This window comes from Tamandua tetradactyla, chromosome 4 (genome assembly GCF_023851605.1).
Source record: "Tamandua tetradactyla isolate mTamTet1 chromosome 4, mTamTet1.pri, whole genome shotgun sequence".
Classification (NCBI taxonomy): Eukaryota; Metazoa; Chordata; class Mammalia; order Pilosa; family Myrmecophagidae; genus Tamandua; species Tamandua tetradactyla.
Window position 1 is genome coordinate 99,814,233 of NC_135330.1, and position 20,571 is coordinate 99,834,803.

At 51.2% G+C, this 20,571-nt stretch overlaps 1 long non-coding RNA gene across 1 annotated transcript in view; it reads left to right on the top strand.

Moving 5' to 3' along the window:
* LOC143681218 (uncharacterized) overlaps nt 1-19,287 on the top strand; it is a 36,051-nt gene extending 16,764 nt beyond the window's left edge. The window contains exons 3-4 of the long non-coding RNA XR_013174474.1: nt 17,154-17,305; nt 18,846-19,287. This is a non-coding gene — a long non-coding RNA (uncharacterized LOC143681218). The remainder of the gene's footprint in view (nt 1-17,153; nt 17,306-18,845) is intronic.
* The last annotated feature ends 1,284 nt before the right edge of the window (nt 19,288-20,571 follow it).

Consider the following 20,571-nt stretch of genomic DNA (forward strand, 5'->3'; position numbering starts at 1 on the left):
CATTTTGAGTTAATTTTTGTATAGGGTGTGAGATACAGGTCCTCTTTCATTCTTTTGCATATGGATATCCAGTTCTCTAGGCACCATTTATTGAAGAGACTGTTCTGTCCCAGGTGAGTTGGCTTGACTGCCTTATCAAAGATCAATTGTCCATAGATGAGAGGGTCTATATCTGAGCACTCTATTTGATTCCATTGGTAGATACATCTATCTTTATGCCAATACCATGCTGTTTTGACCACTGTGGCTTCATAATATGCCTTAAAGTCCGGCAGCGTGAGACCTCCAGCTTCATTTTTTTTCCTCAAGATACTTTTAGCAATTCAGGGCACCCTGCCCTTCCAGGTAAATTTGCTTATTGGTTTTTCTATTTCTGAAAAATAAGTTGTTGTGATTTTGATTGGTATTGCATTGAATCTGTAAATCAATTTAGGTAGGATTGACATCTTAACTATATTTAGTCTTCCAATCCATGAACACGGTATGCCCTTCCATCTATTTAGGTCTTCTGTGATTTCTTTTAACAGTTTTTTGTAGTTTTCTTTGTATAGGTCTTTTGTCTCTTTAGTTAAATTTATTCCTAGGTATTTTATTCTTTTAGTTGCAATTGTAAATGGAATTCATTTCTTGATTTCCCCCTCAGCTTGTTCATTACTAGTGTATAGAAATGCTACAGATTTTTGAATGTTGATCTTGTAACCTGCTACTTTGTTGTACTCATTTATTAGCTCTAGTAGTTTTGTTGTGGATTTTTCCGGGTTTTCGACATATAGTATCATATCATCTGCAAACAGTGATAGTTTTACTTCTTCCTTTCCAATTTTGATGCCTTGTATTTCTTTTTCTTGTCTAATTGCTCTGGCTTGAACCTCCAACATGATGTTGAATAATAGTGGTGATAGTGGACATCCTTGTCTTGTTCCTGATCTTAGGGGGAAAGTTTTCAATTTTTCCCCATTGAGGATGATATTAGCTGTGGGTTTTTCATATATTCCCTCTATTATTTTAAGGAAGTTCCCTTGTATTCCTATCTTTTGAAGTGTTTTCAACAGGAAAGGATGTTGAATCTTGTCAAATGCCTTCTCTGCATCAATTGAGATGATCATGTGATTTTTCTGCTTTGATTTGTTGATATGGTGTATTACATTAATTGATTTTCTTATGTTGAACCATCCTTGCATACCTGGGATGAATCCTACTTGGTCATGATGTATAATTCTTTTAATGTTTTGTTGGATTCGATTTGCTAGGATTTTGTTGAGGATTTTTGCATCTATATTCATTAGAGAGATTGGTCTGTAGTTTTCTTTTTTTGTAATATCTTTGCCTGGTTTTGGTATGAGGGTGATGTTGGCTTCATAGAATGAATTAGGTAGTTTTCCCTCCACTTCGATTTTTTTGAAGAGTTTCAGGAGAGTTGGTACTAATTCTTTCTGGAATGTTTGGTAGAATTCACATGTGAAGCCGTCTGGTCCTGGACTTTTCTTTTTGGGAAGCTTTAGAATGACTGATTCAATTTCTTTACTTGTGATTGGTTTGTTGAGGTCATCTATTTCTTCTTGAGTCAAAGTTGGTTGTTCATGCCTTTCCAGGAACCCGTCCATTTCATCTAAATTGTTGTATTTATTAGCGTAAAGTTGTTCATAGTATCCTGTTATTACCTCCTTTATTTCTGTGAGGTCAGTGGTTATGTCTCCTCTTCCATTTCTGATCTTATTTATTTGCATCCTCTCTCTTCTTCTTTTTGTCATTCTTCCTAAGGGCCCATCAATCTTATTGATTTTCTCTTAGAACCAACTTCTGGTCTTATTGATTTTCTCTATTGTTTTCATGTTCTCAATTTCATTTATTTCTGCTCTGATCTTTGTTATTTCTTTCCTTTTGCTTGGTTTGGGGTTAGTTTCCTGTTCTCTCTCCAGTTCTTCCAAATTAATTAATTCCCGAATTTTCGCCTTTTCTTCTTTTCTGATATAGGCATTTAGGGCAATAAATTTCCCTCTTAGCACTGCCTTTGCTGTGTCCTATAGGTTTTGATATGTTGTGTTTTCGTTTTCATTTGCCTCGAGGTATTTACTAATTTCTCTAGCAATTTCTTCTTTGACCCACTCGTTTAAGAGTGTGTTGTTGAGCCTCCACGTATTTGTGAATTTTCTGGCACTCCGCCTATTGTTGATTTCCAACTTCATTCCTTTATGATCCGAGAAAGTGTTGTGTATGATTTCAATCTTTTTAAATTTGTTGAGACTTGCTTTGTGACCCAGCATATGGTCTATCTTTGAGAATGATCCATGAGCACTTGAGAAAAAGTTTTATCCTGCTGTTGTGGGGTGTAATGTCCTATAAATGTCTGTTAAGTCTAGCTCATTTATTGTAATATTCAAATTCTCTATTTCTTTATTGATCCTCCGTCTAGATGTTCTGTCCATTGATGAGAGTGGGGAATTGAAGTCTCCAACTATTATGGTATTTGTGTCTATTTCCCTTTTCAGTGTTTGCAGTGTATTCCTCACGTATTTTGGGGCATTCTGGTTCGGTGCATAAATATTTATGATTGTTATGTCTTCTTGTTTGAGTGTTCCTTTTATTAGTAGATAGTATCCTTCTTTGTCTCTTTTAACTGTTTTACATTTGAAGTCTAATTTGTTGGATATTAGTATAGCTACTCCTGCTCTTTTCTGGTTGTTATTTGCATGGAATATCTTTTCCCAACCTTTCACTTTCAACCTATGTTTATCTTTGGGTCTAAGATGTGTTTCCTGTAGACAGCATATAGAAGGATCCTGTTTTTTAATCCATTCTGCCAGTCTATGTCTTTTGATTGGGGAATTCAGTCCATTAACATTTAGTGTTATTACTGTTTGGATAATATTTTCCTCTACCATTTTGCCTTTTGTATTATATATATCATATCTGATTTTACTTCTTTCTACACTCTTCTCCATACCTCTCTCTTCTGTCTTTTCATATCTGACTCTAGTGCTCCCTTTAGTATTTCTTGCAGAGCTGGTCTCTTGGTCACAAATTCTCTCAGTGACTTTTTGTCTGAAAATGTTTTAATTTCTCCCTCATTTTTGAAGGACAATTTTGCTGGATATAGAAGTCTTGGTTGGCAGTTTTTCTCTTTTAGTAATTTAAATATATCATCCCACTGTCTTCTAGCTTCCATGGTTTCTGCTGAGAAATCTACACATAGTCTTATTGGGTTTCCTTTGTATGTGATGGATTGTTTTTCTCTTGCTACTTTCAAGATCCTCTCTTTCTCTTTGACCTCTGACATTCTAACTAGTAAGTGTCTTGGAGAACGCCTATTTGGCTCTATTCTCTTTGGGGTGCGCTGCACTTCTTGGATCTGTAATTTTAGGTCTTTCATAAGCGTTGGGAAATTTTCAGTGATAATTTCTTCCATTAGTTTTTCTCCTCCTTTTCCCTTCTCTTCTCCTTCTGGGACACTCACAACACGTATATTTGTGCGCTTCATATTATCATTCAATTTCCTGATCCCCTGCTCAAATTTTTCCATTCTTTTCCCTATAGTTTCTGTTTCTTTTTGGAATTCAGATGTTCCATCCTCCAGTTCACTAATTCTAGCCTTTGTCTTTTTAAATCTACCATTGTAGGTTTCCATTGTTTTTTCCATCTTTTCTACTTTGTCCTCAATCCCATAAGTTCTGTGATTTGTTTTTTCAGACTTTCCATTTCTTCTTTTTGTTCAGCCCATGCCTTCTTCATGTCCCCCCTCAATTTATTGATTTGGTTTTTGAAGAGGTTTTCCATTTCTGTTCGTATATTCAGAATTAGTTGTCTCAGCTCCTGTATCTCATTTGAGCTATTGGTTTGTTCCTTTGACTGGGCCATATCTTCAATTTTCCTGGTGTGATTCGTTATTTTTTGCTGACGTCTGGGCATTTAATCAGATTTCCCTGGGTATGGGACCCAGCAGGTTGAAAGACTTTCCTGTGAAGTCTCTGGGCTCTGTTTTTCTTATCCTGCCCAGTAGGTGGTGCTCGTCTGTCTGCGGATCCTACCAGTAAAAGATGCTGTGGCTCCTTTAACTTTGGAAGACTCTCGCTGTGGGGGAGGGTCGCCAGCCACCGTGGCTTGTGGGAGTGCCGATCCAAATCTCCCAGCCGGCCCGGGAAGCCACACGTGGGGGGGGCGCCGGCTGCCGCGGCTTGTGGGAGTGCCGATCCAAAGCTCCCAGCCGGCCCGGGAAACCGCGCATGGGGGGGGCGCCAGCCGCCCCGGCTTGTGGGAGTGCCGATCCACAGCTCCCAGCCGGCCCGGGAAGCTGCACGTGGGGGGGGGGCACCAGCCACCACGGCTTGGGGGGGTGCCGATCCAAAGTTCCCAGCTGGCCCGGGAAGCCACGTGTATGGAAGGGGCTCTGGTCACCGGCCTCCGCGGCTTGGGAGACCTCCAATCCAAATCTCCCAGCTGGCCCAGGAAGCCGCACAAGGGGGGGGCGCCAGCCGCCGCGGCTTGGGGGGTGCCGATCCAAAACGCCCAGCCGGCCCAGGAAGGAGGGAGGGAGGGGCTCCCTTATGGCACAATTTTAAAAGAAGATTTTGTTATCCTTTCCTGGAGCCCATTGTGTGGTGAGGGGGAACAGTGAGCAGATGAGGCAGCTACAGTTATTTGAGTCTCACTGCAATGCAGGCCCAGGGGAGCCTGGAACGGAAAGCGTTGTGCCAGGTGTGTGTGTGCAAGTCTGTGTGAGGTGTGTGGGTCTGACTGCACCTGTATGCTTGTGAGCTCCATGTTTCTGTACACGTCCATGTGCACCCCTGTGCACACCCTCGTACAACTGTGTGCATGTCCCTGTGCATCCGTGTGTGGCCCTGTGCATGTCCCTATATGTCCTGTGAGTCTGTGTGTGTCACTGGACACCCCTGTGCATCCTGTGCACATCCCTGTACATCCATCCGTATGCATGTCCCTGTGCATCCGTGTGTGCCCTTATGCATGTCCTTGTGTGTCCTTGTGCATCTGTGTGCATGTCCCTGTGTATCTGTGTGTGCCCTTATGCGTGTCCCTGTGTGTCCTTGTGCATCTGTGTACATGTCCCTGTGTATCTGTGTGTGCCGTTATGCGTGTCCCTGTGCATCCTTGTGCATCTGTGTACATGTCCCTGTGCATCCGTGTGTGCCCCTATGCATGTCCCTGTGTGTCCTTGGGCATCTGTGTGCATGTCCCTGTGCATCCGTGTGCCTTTATGCATGTCCTTGTGTGTCCTTGTGCATCTGTGTGCATGTCCCTGTGCATCCGTGTGCCCTTATGCGTGTCCTTGTGTGTCCTTGTGCATCTGTGTGCATGTCCCTGTGCATCCGTGTGTGCCCCTATGCATGTTCCTGTGTGTCCCTATGTGTGTCCCTGTGTGTCGTGTGTGTGTCCTTGTGTGTCTGTGTGCATGTCCTTGTGTGTCCCTATGTGTTCATGTCCTTGTGCATCCATGTGTGCCTCTGTGAGCGTCCCTGTATGTCCATGTGCTCCCCTGTGCATGTCCCTGTGTGCATCATTGTGCATCCCTGTGTCTGTGTGTGTTGCTGTGCATCCCTGTGTGTCTCTGTGTGTCCCTGTGCATCCCTATGCGTCCATGTGCATCCTTGTGTGTGCCCCTGTGCATCTCTGCATGTCCCTGTGCATCCTGCACATTCATGTGCTCCCCTGTGTATCCCTGTGTGTCCTTGTGTGTCCATGTGCGTCCCTGTGTGTGTCTCTGTGCATCTTTGTACATGTCCCTGTGCATATTCCTGTGTGTCCCTGAGTGTCCATGTGTGTCCCTGTGCATCTGTGTGTGCCCCGGAGGCTAGGTTTTATCGAGCTTAATGCATGGCCCCTCTTTTCTCCCTAGTGGGAGGTTGCCGTGCAGCACTGCGCACACACCGAGGCCTCGAGGGGTTCCTGACTGGGTGTGGGAGACAATAATCCAGACGGGGCGGGAAGAGCCACTACTATAGCACAATGCCGTAATAGGATACAACGTTCTTTACCAATTAATTCTTGTACAGTGGGGATTTTAAGGCTTGGGTTTCCACCTAAAAGGAGGTAGCACACGGCCCCTTGGGTTTCCACACCAACTTCCCCAGTGGCTGAGAATGCATTGCTCGGCCAGTTCAGGAACCTTCTTCTGAGGCTTTCCTTGGACATGGGGAGGGCACTGCTCACTCCGGGGAAATGAGGCCTCTCCGGGGCTGTGCTCCTTCCTCCTGCCCTATGACCAGAGCACAGGCAGGCTCTGCAGAGGGACGGGCTGGCAAGGACATTGTATTAGTCAGCGTTCCCTAGAGAAACAGAGTCAACAGGGAACACTCGCAAGTGTAAAATTTATAAAAGTGTCTCACATAATCCGCAGGGCAGGCTGTGAAGCCGATGATTCCGATGGAGGGTCTGGATGAACTCCATAAGAGAGGCTCACTGGTCGAAGCAGGGAGAGAACCTGTCTCTTCTGAATTCTCCTTAAAAGGCTTTCCTGTGATCAGATTAAGCATCACTCATTGCAGAAGACATGCCCCTTTGGCTGATTACAAATGGAATCAGCTGTGGATGCAGCTGACGTGATCATGATTTAATTCTATGAAACATCCTCATCACAACAGACAGGCCAGCACTTGCCCAACCAGACAAGCAGGTACCACCACCTGGCCAAGCTGACACATGGACCTGACTGTGACAGACACCCTGGTGGGAGAGGAGCACTGGCCTCCACCCCAGCCCCAGGCCTTGACCTGAGGCCCCTGCCAAGATGGGGAAGACTCGGCGTTGCCCTTTTGGACGTGGCAGACGCTCTCAGTGCCACCTCCATAGGGCTGGCCGGCTGAGTCACCCACCCTCGCGCACACTGGTGCCTAAGCCCAGGCGCCGCTGCATCTCAGCTTGGGGCCGTCCCTGTGCTTGTTCTCCTCCAGGGATCCCAGCTGGAGGGGAACAATTTGGGGCACTTCCCAGGGCACGTGGGGCTTTCCCTCGGTCTGAGTGTAGAAAACGAGTTTCACAGTCTCTTTGTCGCATCCATCTGAATAGCCATCTGTGACATTGGCAGAGGTACTCAAAGTACCCCTGTGAATTGGTGGGTTTCAGTAATTCTTTGATAGTACTTCAAACTCTCACCCTTGATTCCACATTGTACTGATTCCTTGGCATATATTTATTTAGAATATTTAATGACATCCCTTCATAAAAACGTCCACAACTTCATGTGCAGATAAGCTGCCCGAGAGAGCAGTGCCTCTTTAAGCACTTTCCAACGCAGGGCCTGCTTGGACAGTCTTTCAGACTTCCCTCGTGACACGTTTATGGGGATTATGACACATTTTCTATTAGGTTTTTATCTGTTCTTTGCATGTCAATGTGACGATCGTTTCTGAATTTCCTGTGCCAGTGGAGGTCCTGAATCTCTCTGTTCTTGTACAGGCAGTTCTTGTGCAGGATTCAGGATGAATTTCAATGGTGAATACCAGCTAACGGAAACAATAAAGTCGGGGGAAGGAGGACCAGGGGCCAGAGCTCTGAGGGTCGCCAGCAAGTGCCAATGAATCAATGATGCACACTCACTCTGGGTAGCAAAAAAGTGGGTCTGGCCGTCTCTGTGCACAAACACCCTGCTTCTGAGCTTGCCAAGAAAGCGCTTTCAGAAACTGCATTTTTTCCAGCCTAAGCGAGCTGGCAGTGGATGCTAGTGGACATTCCACCAAAATCCGGCCATCAGGAGCTGAAGACAAAGGCAGCTGATTCAAGGGAGCCAAATCGGAGTTTTTCTAATCAGATACATTAAATTCACCATCATTCTTGATTGTTTCAATGGAAAGAAAGGGCAGCTGTGTCCTCCGTTTTCTGGGCATGTTGCTTGGTGCCAGGGGTTGGGTGGGGGCGGGGAGCCTGAAAAGGAAGAGGTGGAGATGGCTAGGAGAGCCACAGGCGGCTCATGTTGCTTGTGCTAAAAGCAAAATAATTTTGCATGCTGTTCAGATCCATGTGGTGAGTTCCCAGAGCCGCCATTCACCAAGGAAAACCCCAGTTCACCAGTGTGTGAAGCACTTTTGCACGGAGTACAAAACCAGCCAGGGAAGGAGAGTGGGGACTGGTGCTACTGGGTCAGCTTCACTCTTGCCGTGACGCAGGCTCCAATTGGCACACGCCCCTTCCCTCGTGTACGTGCGCCGTGTGTATGAGGGCATTTGAATTTCAAGTCACCGCGCGGTTTATCTCCACGCCTTTGCACTGTCCTGGCTAAGGACAAACTTGCCAAAGGCCTTCTGCACACTGGAGTGAGGGGAGTTAAAATTTTGGTGATTCGATCAATTTTGCAACTAGCCTCTCAGACAGCCCAGGCAGCTGTTCCGGGAAGGAGGGCCTGGCGCTCACCGGGGCCTAGGACGAGCCCGGGCAGCTGCGTCCCTTCCTCTGTCCACCGACTGGGTGACAGGCCGGAGCTTCAGGGACCTGAGCCAGGTGCTCCACTGTGCCCCAGCTCCCTTTGAGTGGTGGGCACTGGCCATGCGGGGCTCGTGCACCCACATGTGCCACTCTCAGAGGCCCCTGGTGCTGGCTACGGGGATGGGAGCCATCGGTTTAGGGGCTGGCATCCCTCCTGGCGGGAACCCGCCTGCTCCGGCTGGGCTGAGGCACAGCTGCTGTGTCCGGGCCCGGAAAAGCCACAATGCCGAGTGGGCCCGCAGAGTGACACGGGCTCTGCTGCTCCGGCAGCTTCTCTGTAGGTCCCTTTTGGAAGCAGAGGCCTCGATTCTTCTCCTCAGAAAGGAAGGAGGTGGGAGTTCCTTTCGGAAAACGGTATCAGACTGTTTAAACGTCCCCAGTGGGAGGGACCCAAAGTGGACGTGATCAGGCAAGCCGCCTACAGCCCGGGCATGACAGAGCGATCCTGCCGGGGAGAGGCGGCTCCGTCCTCGCGTGACCCTGCCGGCTGGCCCGGGCCCTCACTGTGCTGTGGCCTCCAGCCCCGGGGGAGGGGGGTTTCCTGGCAGGCGGGTGTGGGGAGCTGCCCACTTGTATTCATGGTCCTCCTGCTTGGTGCCCACAGTCCTGGGGTGCAGTCCAGCTGTGAGCATCCTTCTCTGCCCGCAGCTGGGTGGGGGGGAAGCTCCCCGAGGCTCTTGAGCTGCACCTCGAGCTGGCAGGGCTGAGACGGCATCCAGTTCTCTGCGGCTGGGGAAGGGTTGCTGAGCCTCGGGAAAGAAGCTTATGAGCCAGTCGGTCCTGGTGGCAGAAGGTAGAGCCTGGGCTGCTCCTGTTGGCTGGGACTGTGGGCCCCCAGCCCCCCACCCAGTGCTGAGCCAAGGCTGGAGCTAAGGAGCAGGAGCTGCTGGGAAAACCGGGCGGCTTTGTCCTTCCTGCTGATTAGAGTTCTCACACTCCCTTGTGGGGCAAGCTGCAGAAATTCCAGACACACCCACAATTAAGTCTAAGCGCTGAAATGTCCTTGGATGCCCAGCGCCAGTGATTTTGAAATTTCTCTGGATTCGCATTGCCTGCTTGCTTCCAGCTGTGCTGAGACCCAGAGCTGAAGCTGTGTTCTTGTGTTTCCTTTGCACTCTCAGCCTCCAGGAGCCGGGGCCGTGGCGTGGGTGTCCCGCAAGGCCGACACGCTGCCGGCCCACGGGTTAGGTCTCAGAAGCAGGTCTCTCCGTGGTCAGAGAGGAGCGCAGTGTCAAACCTCTTTCCCCCGAAATGGACATCACAGCTGGTCCCTGAGACCTGAATCTGAGGAGCCCGCGGCCTCCCGGAGCCCAGCGTGGCCGACTCCGTGGTCCAGCTGGCCGCACAGGCCACATGGGGCTCGCCCTCCGGCCGGGACCCAGCACCGCACAAACCACAGAACTCGCAGACAGCTCGCGTTGCCGGATTCCGGCAGCACAGGGTGGGAAGTGGGGACCCATCGGGCGTCTCTGTCTTTCTCTGGCTTGAGAGTCACTTTTCAGGCGATTTAGACCACAAAGGACGTGGCACTTCTTTTTCTCTGGGGAGCCAGGCTCCGTCGTGCTGCTCCTCAAGCGCGGAGCGGCCCCTGAGGTGGGTGCTGTCTGCCTTCATGTAGTCGCAGGTCTCAGGTTCCGAGCATTTTCGATGTGGTGGCTGCAGCCAGTGAACGCTGACCCCCCAGCCCTGCTCAGGGTTTTCAACCCAGGCTTTCTGGTTTCTGTCTTCAGAGCTTCCCCCCTCAGACGTCTCCACAGGCCTGAGAATGTCATACTCTCAGTCACTCCCGAAGCTTCAGCTCTCACTATGTTTTTGGTGCAGTGGAGAAAGCGAGGCACGTGGAAGGGGCCAGGGGCTGGAGGCAGGCGGTGCCCTGCAGAGGCGCGTCCCTCTGATGCCAGGACACTGCTAGGAAGTGGGGTACAGAGACGAGCCCGCCGGGATCCTCCTCGGTGCACCAGCCGACCTGGAGATGGTCACCACGCCTCTGAAACGGCATCACAAAGGCACCAACACGCTTTAGGCCAAGGCCGCAGGTGCTTTGGAGTGCTGGAGCCCAGCCCTGCTTCACGCCGTGGGATTTATGTCCTTCGTGCCGGCGGAAGCATGCGCGGTTCCGGTGACCCTGCCTCCGTCGCCTGGCCCTGACACCCTTAGATGTGGGACCTGAGTGTGTGGGCTCTCTCTTGTCGGTGGGGTGGGGCACAGCCTCCCACCTGCCCCCAGGCCTGGACCCCACAGCATTCGTACATGCTAGCGGGAGGTGTGCTGGTGCGAGAGGATTTGCCGGCCTGGGGTGGGTGGTGGGCAGGCTCCCCCCAGGCCAGCCAGAGCGACGGGGTTACCAGGTAAGCATGAGCTGCAGGGTACAGAAACAGCCTGTCTCAGAGGCCCCCAGCAGCCTGATGTTTGCCCGCCCTCCAACCCCTCTTTCTCTGCCTCCTTCTCCTGTTTGTCTTTCTCTTTCATTGCACAAAGTAGCGACTGTGCAAGATTCTGTTGTTGCTTCTTGCCTGTGCCCCCATAGCCACCTCCCTACCCTCTACTAAGAAGAGAAATCTCGAAATGAGTTGCAAGGTTTCACAGCTGCTTAGCCAGGAGAGGTTCTGGGGGTGGGGTGGGGGGTACAGTGAAGTGCTGAAGGCCCCATGCCTTCTCCTCATCGGCGGCAGAGGCCCACCCCGACTCAGCAGGTGGGCGCTGCAAGTTGCCCAGCCTCTCCGCAGCTTGGCTTACTCCTTCCAAACGGGAGCAGGGTAATGAGCTCTTTGCTTGGGGGGAGAACACATAGGTGCACAGGTGCTCACACACAATCAAGCAGACACATGCACACATGCATGTACATGCATGCACACACGCACATGTTCACATGTGCACATGCATGCATAAGTGCACGTGTGTGTGTGATGCACACATGGGCACACATGCAGGCACAGCTGCACACAAGTTCCCATGCATACATGCACACACATGCAGGCACACATATGCACATGCACACACAAACACACGCACGTGCACATGCACATATAGTGCATTAATGTATTCGTGCACACACATGCACATATGCACACAACCACACACATTCACATGCGTGCTTACACATGCATGTGTACATATGTGCAACAGCACCACATGCATACATATATGAAAATTTTCAGTCTAGTGCTGGGCCAAAAGTAAACACCCAGTAAAAGGGCACTCTTCTTGTGAGCTGGGGTGATGGGAATACAGAGGTAGCCCCGACCCAGAGTACTTCCACCCGCCCTGTTGCAGCCGCGAAGCTAGGAATCGGGGTGGGCTCAGGCTGGGCAGAGTCCGCAGGGATTCTCCTTTATGCCAGCCTCTCGGGGACCACCAAATAGAGGACAGAGTTCTGCAAGTCCCAGAGAGAGGACGATCCTGCTCAGGAAATCAGGAGGAAACTTGAAGCTCAGTTGCTTGACAGGTGGAAGGCTGGAGGAATGGCCTGCCATCAGAAGGCAGAACAAACTCTTTGGTAGGGATTCAGGCAGCTGAGAAAGGTTTGGGCTCTAGCTGCGGAGGTGAGGGAGATGAGGCCAGGGGCAGGAGGGGCTGAGTCTGGGAAGGACCATGGGGTCTGGCCAGGAAGGTTTGAAGGCTGTTGACAATTTTGAAGGATCCATTGGGAAAATTCTTGCTTGTAAAAGACAGATGTAATAAAAGGAAGAGAGTTTGTAAAATAAGGAGGTAAAGCCAAGTTGAGCTGTGCCAGCAACGACACCTTTTTGTTTCTACTGGCAGCGTCAGGAGATCATAACTGTCAACAGATGGTCATGTGTTAGACTTTAAATGGGGCTTGGCGGATTGTTACTTTAAAAAAGGAACATGGCGCCAAGCCACAGCCTCTGGGTGTTGGAGAGGTCGGCGATTGAGTAGGACCACGCGAGGAAATGATGTAAGGCTCTTCTGGCGTATTCCCTACTCACGTCTGAACCTTTCAGCGGTGGGGAGCACTCGACACCATGCTTGCCCGCTGCCTCCCTTCCTAGCTGCCCTTCTCTCAATCCCCTGCACGCATCTTGCTTAGCTCCTGTCCTGCTTTGGGTCTCTGTGCTCTCGCTCCACTCTGTGCTTTTGCAAATGCGCTTCCCTGCCCACCTTCTCCTCACCAAAGGCCCCTCAGATGCTGCCTCCAGACCTCTGCTCTCTGCCAAGACCCTCTTCTTTCTCCACCCAGCCACCTGTGTCTAGCCTCATAGTAGAAATTTTTACTTAATCTGCCACCCCCTCCATGGGAGCTCATGGGGCAGGCGCTCTGGGTCTCACCCTCAGGTTCTGGCCCAGAATATGGAGGTGGAAATGGTTTCTGAATTGAAGACGAGCCATCCTGCAGGGCCAAGGTATTGCGTGGTTGCCTCCAAAATGCACCCAGACAGATTCTGGGCCAAGTGACGTCTCACCCTGAGTGCCGAGTGTGGAAGATGCACAGGAGCCCAAACTGGTGACCTAGAAACCGTGAAAAAGCAGGTCCCTCTCGAGGATTTAACCAGGGTCAGCTGTGACCTAGGCCAGTGCTCACATGTGATCTCTGACTACCTGCTTCAGAATCAGCTGGTTTGTAGCTAAACATTCAGATTTCTGAGTCCCAACTTGGGGGATGGGACAGGAGAAATAGCTCTTATAACACTGCCCTAGGGCCTGCGCTGCACCTCACTAATAGAAAACGTATGTATGTCCTGGTTTGTGAATATTCTTTCCAATAGTCGTAACAATAGAAGCAAGACTCAGGAAATGTAAAACGGGGAGTGATTATTTACATTCCAGTAGCTCTCAGGTCTTCTGCAGGGTTGTTTAACCAAATATTCAGAGTCTTTTCCTCGCTACAGTTTTTAGGGCTATATCTATCCCATAAAGCAAGCCATGCCTATTTATTATTACCCACTTGTTGAGTCAGCCCATCTGTTCTAACCCTGATCTCTGAATAATTAGGTGAAAGTTTTTCAGCTATTGCGTAAGAAAACAAACATTGGCACCATGTTCACATCAGAGGCAGGTCTTCATGACCCAGAAAGAAGCTCTATCTTCATCTTTGGAGAAGCCCCATGCACAGCTCACATGCTCAGGCCCCATGGGTGACCCGGCTTTTGGAAGGGGTCAAGGGCATGGCCTGGCCCTGGCTAGGATGGACGCTGAGCTTGCCTTAGGGACACACCCCAGCTGCTCACAGGGACTCAAGAGTGACCTCTGGTGCCTGGTGTGAAGTTTCTCGTTGGCAGCCTGGGTCACACACTAAAGCGCCGGCAAAGTGTCCCATCACCTTCTCCTGTGGCCTGGCCAGCAGGGGTGACTGAGAGGGCAGCTTCCTCCAGCTGAAAGCGTCCTCCCCGTCTTTAGTCTGTCTTTGGGAATATTATTCCTTGCCTGTCCTATGGTGTTATGGTGTTGTCATTACTGAAGCCATAAAGGCTAGACCGGTTCTGACCCCAAAGCATGGCATTTACTGAGCTCTGTGCCTTGGAGAACATTTGGCACTGGTCTAAATCATTTTTAAATGTTAATCTTCTTACCAGCTGTTAAAGATTGATCATGTCCCCCACAAAAGGCATGTTCAGGTCCCACCCCCTGGTGTGAAGCCCTTTGTAAAGAGCACCTTCGAAGATGCTATTAGTTAAGGGCTGCCCCAGCTGAGCGAGGGTGGACCTCACTCCAAAGTGGCTGAGGTCCTTACAAGCAAAGAAGACTGACTGGACACAGAAAGAGAAGCCTCAGGGAGCGGCCAGACTCTGGGAGCCAACAGAACCTGAAAGAGTAGGGAGAAGACGCTCCCTGTGCACTGCCAGGTGATGGAAAAGCCAAGGACCTCCAGAGCCTCTCCAGCAGCCAGAAAACCCCCACCCAGGAAGAGAGTCATTTCCAGCCTCTGAAACCCTGAGCCAATACATTCCTGCCATTAAGCCAACCCATTGGGTGGTGTTTGTTTTAACAGCCAGGACACTAAAACACCCACCTTGAAAGTTTGTTAATATTATCTCCCCATTTTGCATCTGGGCAATCTGAAGTGGAAAGAGGCTAACTAGCTTGCCCAGGTCGTAGAGGAAGTTGGTGGTACAGCACGGACCGGCGCTCCAGCAATGTGACGCCAGCGCCCCTCCTCTTGCTCGCTTCACCACGTGGCTTCCCTTGCAAAGTGTGCTACACCATAACCCCCAGTGTGTGCCCACGAGATAGCCCCTATTAATATCCTCGTTCTGATGATGGCGAAATGGGAGCACAGAGCGGCATGAGGTTATCCTTATGTGGTGGGAGCTGAGTTGCATGTAACTGCTGAGGTCCTTGCTCCATGCGGTCCGGGGAATGGAGGAGGCATGGCGGGGAATTCAAGCAGAGAGGTGAAACCCCAGAAATGGTGCTGTCTCTCAGCTGCCAGCTTTTTGTCCTGTGCTGGTCCCTCAAGATGGCAATGCTGGAGCCTCAGGTCCTCTCCCGGCACGTGGAAGGGGTTAGCAGCTGTGAAGCATGGAGTTTGCGTTGCCTCCAGCTGCAAGCACCCACCAGCTCTACCTCCTGCCACGTTCTGAGGACTTCAGGGTCTCCAGGCTCAGGGCAGGGGCAGGGGCAGCTCCAGTCCTTGGGCTCTGACCCTCAGATTCCTCGTCTTTAGAAGTCAAAGCTTCCTCCTGGAGCAGGAACGACTCCTCTAGTTCCAAGTCTGCAGTGCACCTGCGGGTTTCCCATTAAACTGCCGGCCTCACCAGGGCTGATGGCTCTCAGGGGGAAGAGATTTTATCTGCATTTGAATCAACGTTGAGTTCAAAGTCACAGATTTCTTATTAAGAAGGACTTAGAGCAATCGCCGATATCCTGGGGATCTGTGGCCCGCTCACTGTTTTCCTCTCAATGGGAAGTACTAGAATTTTACAGTTTTTTCAAGTCTTCTTTGCAAAGTTCGGCTCTCTTTATCCCCATGGTCATAATTATAATCATTTTGAAACATTAGTCTGCTCAGATATCAAGGTGTTGAACGGATAATTTCACTCCAATGAATCTGTCTCACATGGGCTTATTTCCCACATCTGTCCTGAGCTGAAGGACTGACTGGTTAATGTGAGAACTGTTCCACTTCATTAGCTTCTCCCTGTTGGTTTCCATAAGGTGGAGCGGGTGCATTGCCAGATGCGAGCCCCGTCAGCTCTTCCCTTTCAGGCAAAGCATGGGCCTACATTCTATTCTAAGGCATCAATGCCAACTAGGGAGAATAAAAAAGTGAAATAGTTTAACCTACCAGAAAAACGACAGGATCTCAAGTGTCTGCTTCTAAGAGAGTAGCAGGAGCTGGCGGCCAGCGTCCGAAAGCCCTGGCTCTGAGCACATGCTGTAGGCTGTGTGAGACTCACTATGCCTGGCAGACACGGGGGTAAGGAATGGAGAGGAAGAGAGGCTTGCTGAGTGCTCGGGAGGGGACCCCGGAGGCTTGAGTTTGAGGATAGAAATTTCCATCCTTTTAAGAAGGGCTGGGGCTGGGCCTGGGGCTGGGGCTGGAGCTGGGGTTGGGGCTGGGCCTGGGGCTGGGGCTGGGGCTGGGGCTGGGGCTGGGCCTGAGGCTGGGGCTGGGGCTGGGGCTGGGCCTGAGGCTGGGGCTGGGGCTGGGGCTGGGCCAGAGGCTGGGGCTGGGGTTGGGGCTGGGCCTGAGGCTGGGGCTGGGGCTGGGGTTGGGGGCTGGGCCTGGGGCTGGGGCTGGGCCTGAGGCTGGGGCTGGGGCTGGGGCTGGGCCTGAGGCTGGGGCTGGGGCTGGGGCTGGGGCTGGGCCTGGGGCTGGGGCTGGGGCTGGGGCTGGACCTGGGGCTGGGGCTGGGGTTGGGGCTGGGGCTGGGGCTGGGGCTGGGGCTGGGGCTGGGGCTGGGGCTGGGGCTGGGGCTGGGCCTGAGGCTGGGGCTGGGGCTGGGGCTGGGCCTGAGGCTGGGGCTGGGGCTGGGGCTGGGCCAGAGGCTGGGGCTGGGGCTGGGGCTGGACCTGAGGTTGGGGCTGGGGTTGGGGCTGGGGATGGGGTTGGGGCTGGGCCTGGGGCTGGGGCTGGGGCTGGGGCTAGGGCTGGGGCTGGGGCTGGGGCTGGGGCTGGAGGCAGGAAAGAACCTCTGGCAAGGTCCCTGGGGGCTGCAATTGGAGGGTCTCTAAAGCAGCTCCTTGCACCTCAGGGGACTAGCCCATGCCTGAGTTCCTTGGTAAGTCACAGCTTCTGATTCAGAGCCGAGGTGGGTATGGTGAGGTGGGGGCTGTGGGACTCTGCATTTCTAACCAGCTTCTGGGGCTCAACCCCACTCTGAGCAACATCAGGGAAGGGGCTTATTCTTTGGAATGTTTATTTGTAAAGCAAGTTCCTTAAGAAAGGCGCTGACATGAAGCAGTTGCTGGACACAAGAGCTAGAGCAGTGCCGCTGAAAGATGACCGGTGAGGGGGAGAGGACAAGTGGTGGCTGCCCTGCCCAAGAACCAGGTCTTCAGGCAGGTACAACGGGCCTCACACCTCACAGAGTGAGAGTTTGGGAGAAGTCTGTAAAAGTTACAGCGCATTTTAAAGCTTATGGAGTTCATTATCCCTGAGATTTGGTAAAGGTTAAAAATGTTCTTACAAAAATGCCTTAAGAAATAGCAAATTACATACTTCCAGTGGGTTCCAACGAAAGTGAGGGTATTTTGGAAAACTTCCCAAACTTTTGAGGTTGACACTCACATAAGCTCTGTGCCTATCATTTCTAAACCAGAAATGGGAAATAAAGACGTGTGATTCGCCAAAGCGTCCCCTTCATCCCTGACTCTGGCAGGGAGCGATACTGGAAGATGCAGTGTGGTGCTAGAACATTACACGTCCAGGCCTCCCTGACGGATCCTGAGAGCCTGGCAGCAGCCTTCTCAAGTGAGTGCCACAGGGGAAATCAGGTGAACGGAGGGTCTTTCAGATGCTGCTGTGAGCTGCATTCCCAAGTCTCTCCTGGGGCCGTGGCAGTGTGGAGTGGGGACCTGGGGACTCATCGTGTCCTCTGCCCGCCTGCACTGCTGGCTCTCTGCTCCTCCTCCCTGCTCCGTGTCACTTTCCCACCATGGTTCAGAGAACGTCTCACTTATTCCCGTCTTGCACACACTGAACTCACCCGTCTTGCCCACAAATATTCATAAATTCTCTGCACCGATATTGGGTAAATAACCATGAAAATAAAACAGCAGCTCCCTCCTCTCATGATGCTTACAATCGAGTGAAAAAAGGTAAGCAGCAAAGCTTGCGATTTTTTATTTATTTTATGACAACTTATTAAAGAACGCTGCCCAGACTGCACAGCTACACGCCACTGGGATGGATTTCGATTGGGCCAGGGAAGGCATCCCTGGGAAAATGGCTTCTGAGCTGAAGCAGAGGAAATGAGGGGTCGGCCTGATGGAGTGAGGAGAATGTTCTGGGGTGTTTGGATGTGCGGGGAGGGGCTTGCTGGGGGGTCATGATCGAAGCTTAGCCTCCAGGCTGTGTGAATTCAGTTCTCCTCTTGCGTGCTCTGAGAGTCCCCCAGAAGATCAAGCAGAGCCTCCGCTCACTGTCAGGCTGGGCACCAGCCCCTAGGGCTGGGCTGGACACTTGCTCCCGAGGGTCGAGATTGCACCTGGTGAGCTCAGCTCCCAGCAGGCGCAGGGCATGGGAAGGGACAGCCGAGTCCCTGCCTGGGTGACCAGTGGTAGAGAAAGCAAAGGTGCCCACCTCCATCCTGTACCCTGGGGCACAAGCAGGAGCTTTTCACACAGAACCTCCCACATCTCACCCAGTCCACATGCGAAGGCTTCCCCAGGAGAGGCGAGCAATGCTGCAGAGACCTGAGAACCAGTCTGGGTCCCCTGCACGCAGCACCTCCTTGGGTTTGGGGTATAATTTAGATTATTATCTGTCTGCTGAAGGATCAGCCTCTCGGTGCTAGCTGGCAGGTCAAGCTGGAATGATACTTCTGATGGCTTGCCATGGTGAATAAGAAATCATTTGCTTTGTTTCTTTTTTAAAAAAATCATCTTATGATGAATTTAGTTTGCAGGAAACGGATTTACATTATTCTCACTTATATTGGTCCCAAAGTTAGAAATGTCTCCACCTCTGGATACGGGGATGGCATTTAGCTCACCCCACTGCCTTAGGAGTGCAGGGTGGAGTCTCCACTGGGGAAAAGGTCTGCAGGCCCCTGGGTGCATGCTCTGGAGACCCATTTGCATCCTGAGAAGCAACAGGAAAGCTGGGCTTAAAGGTCTGCTTCACAATTTTCAGCTAAATAAATCACCTTTCTTGCATTAATTTTAGCATGAAAATTGTCAGAAAGGTTTCTTATACATTCTTGTGTCCCCCATCTATCCAACTCTCAAGAACATGACTCAAAGTTGGGATCCAGCAAAGAAAAGATGAAATTTGGTTTTTGCCTCCACAGGGGGACAAATACCAGATTAGAGAAACTGAGATGCCAAGGACTCAAAGTCTGCAGAACCGAGGACTAGGCTTTATTTTCACCCGCGTGTTTGTGTGTACTCATGCTCAGAGTGTCTCACAGCAGGTCGGGAGCAAAGTGGGGCCACGGTCTCATTTCAGCTTTGGGGTGAGAGCACTGCTGCCCGATCCTCCAACCGAAGAGACTCCTCTGGACCCTGCCTCCGCGAGGACACAGGGACATGCCTGTGAGTGGCCTCATCTTGCTTCCAACCTTGATGCTCCCTGCAAGGCCTCAGCTGAAGAGTGAAAACAGATAAACAGACATTTGGGGAGTTCAAGAGGCAAGCACTGCTGGTGATGCACCGAGGCAATGTTGCAGAAGGAGCCTCTGCTCTATTATCAGTGATAACAATAATTAAAGGGGTTTACAACCCAGTGGTCACCATGGCAGTGTTTCATAGTAATTATTGGGTAATTACATATTATTATATGAAAGACATATAATTATATAATTGTTATTATTAAGGGTGATGCTGGCCATTGTGGCTCCTACCTCTTCTTCATTTGTGGGGCAGCTTTGGGGATGGGAATTGGGATAATGAAGGAGAAGGGAAGGGAAGAGGGAAAGGCATCGGGCGAGGGCATGTGTGCTGGCTCAGCTAGAACAAGGGCTGGAGGCCGCAACCCGTGGCTCTGAGCTGCAAGTTGGTCTAACCCAGGAGACAGCTGTTTTTAGAGTCTGTGGCACCGAGTGCCCCAGCTGCCTTCTCCCACGGCCTGTGCAGAGTGTCTGGCTGTGGCATCGCGCAGGAGCACAGAGCAAGTCTGTGGGATGGCCCAGGTCAGCCGGGAGGAGAAAGTGGGGAAGGGAGGAAATGGAGGACAGACAAGAGGTGGACAGCCAAGGATGGCGCTGACATGGACGGGAGAGCCCTGGACAGGTTGGCGCACATCATTTCAGAGGTCCTCCCGGCGAGCCCTGAAAGGAGGCCACGCTTTCTCATGGGCAGAGCTCGTCCTTGGGTTCCGAAAGCTTGGGAGCCGAGCCCAGGCCCCGGCTCTTTTGCATGCTATTATGGGGTCTCAGATTCCCCTCAGGTCGAGTCGGGGGCAATTGCAATGGTCCCAGACAGCATGTTTAATCTCCTTCAGGGTCCTGCCCGCACACGTCATGTGCCGAGGGAATGGTAGCGGGTGGCAGGCATTGGAGTAAAGATGATGTGCATTTTACAGGCAGGGGAGCCAACCCTCAGAGAGAATAAGAAATGAGCCCGGGTCCCCAGAGCCAGGCTGGGCAGAACTGAGAATCTGACCTGGGTCTCCACATTTTAACGCTGATCTCGTTAGACCGAAGCTGGGGGGACCCTAAGAGCTCCTGTCGCCGTGGTGCTCAGGCCATTCAAGGTCCTTTCAGTGCAGTTCTGCGTTTCTACTGTAGCAAAAGACAAGCCGAGGCTTGTTTTCCTCTACCGCGAGTGTGGTCCAGGTCTCGGGGAGGGGCTTGCCAGGCTATGTGTGGGAAGCCTTCCAAGACAGCTGGACTGCGCTAGAGAACAGGGGAGTTTTGTGGAAAGGGCAAAGCAAAAGGTAGGTGATTCTGAAAAGGAAAGGTTACAGTGATTTCTAAAATGGAGATCATGGCCTCGGTCATTCCATCAGTATTTCAGTTATTTATTCACAAACCTATTTCCAAATGTTTGGTAAGGAAAATGTCCCAAAGCTGTGCA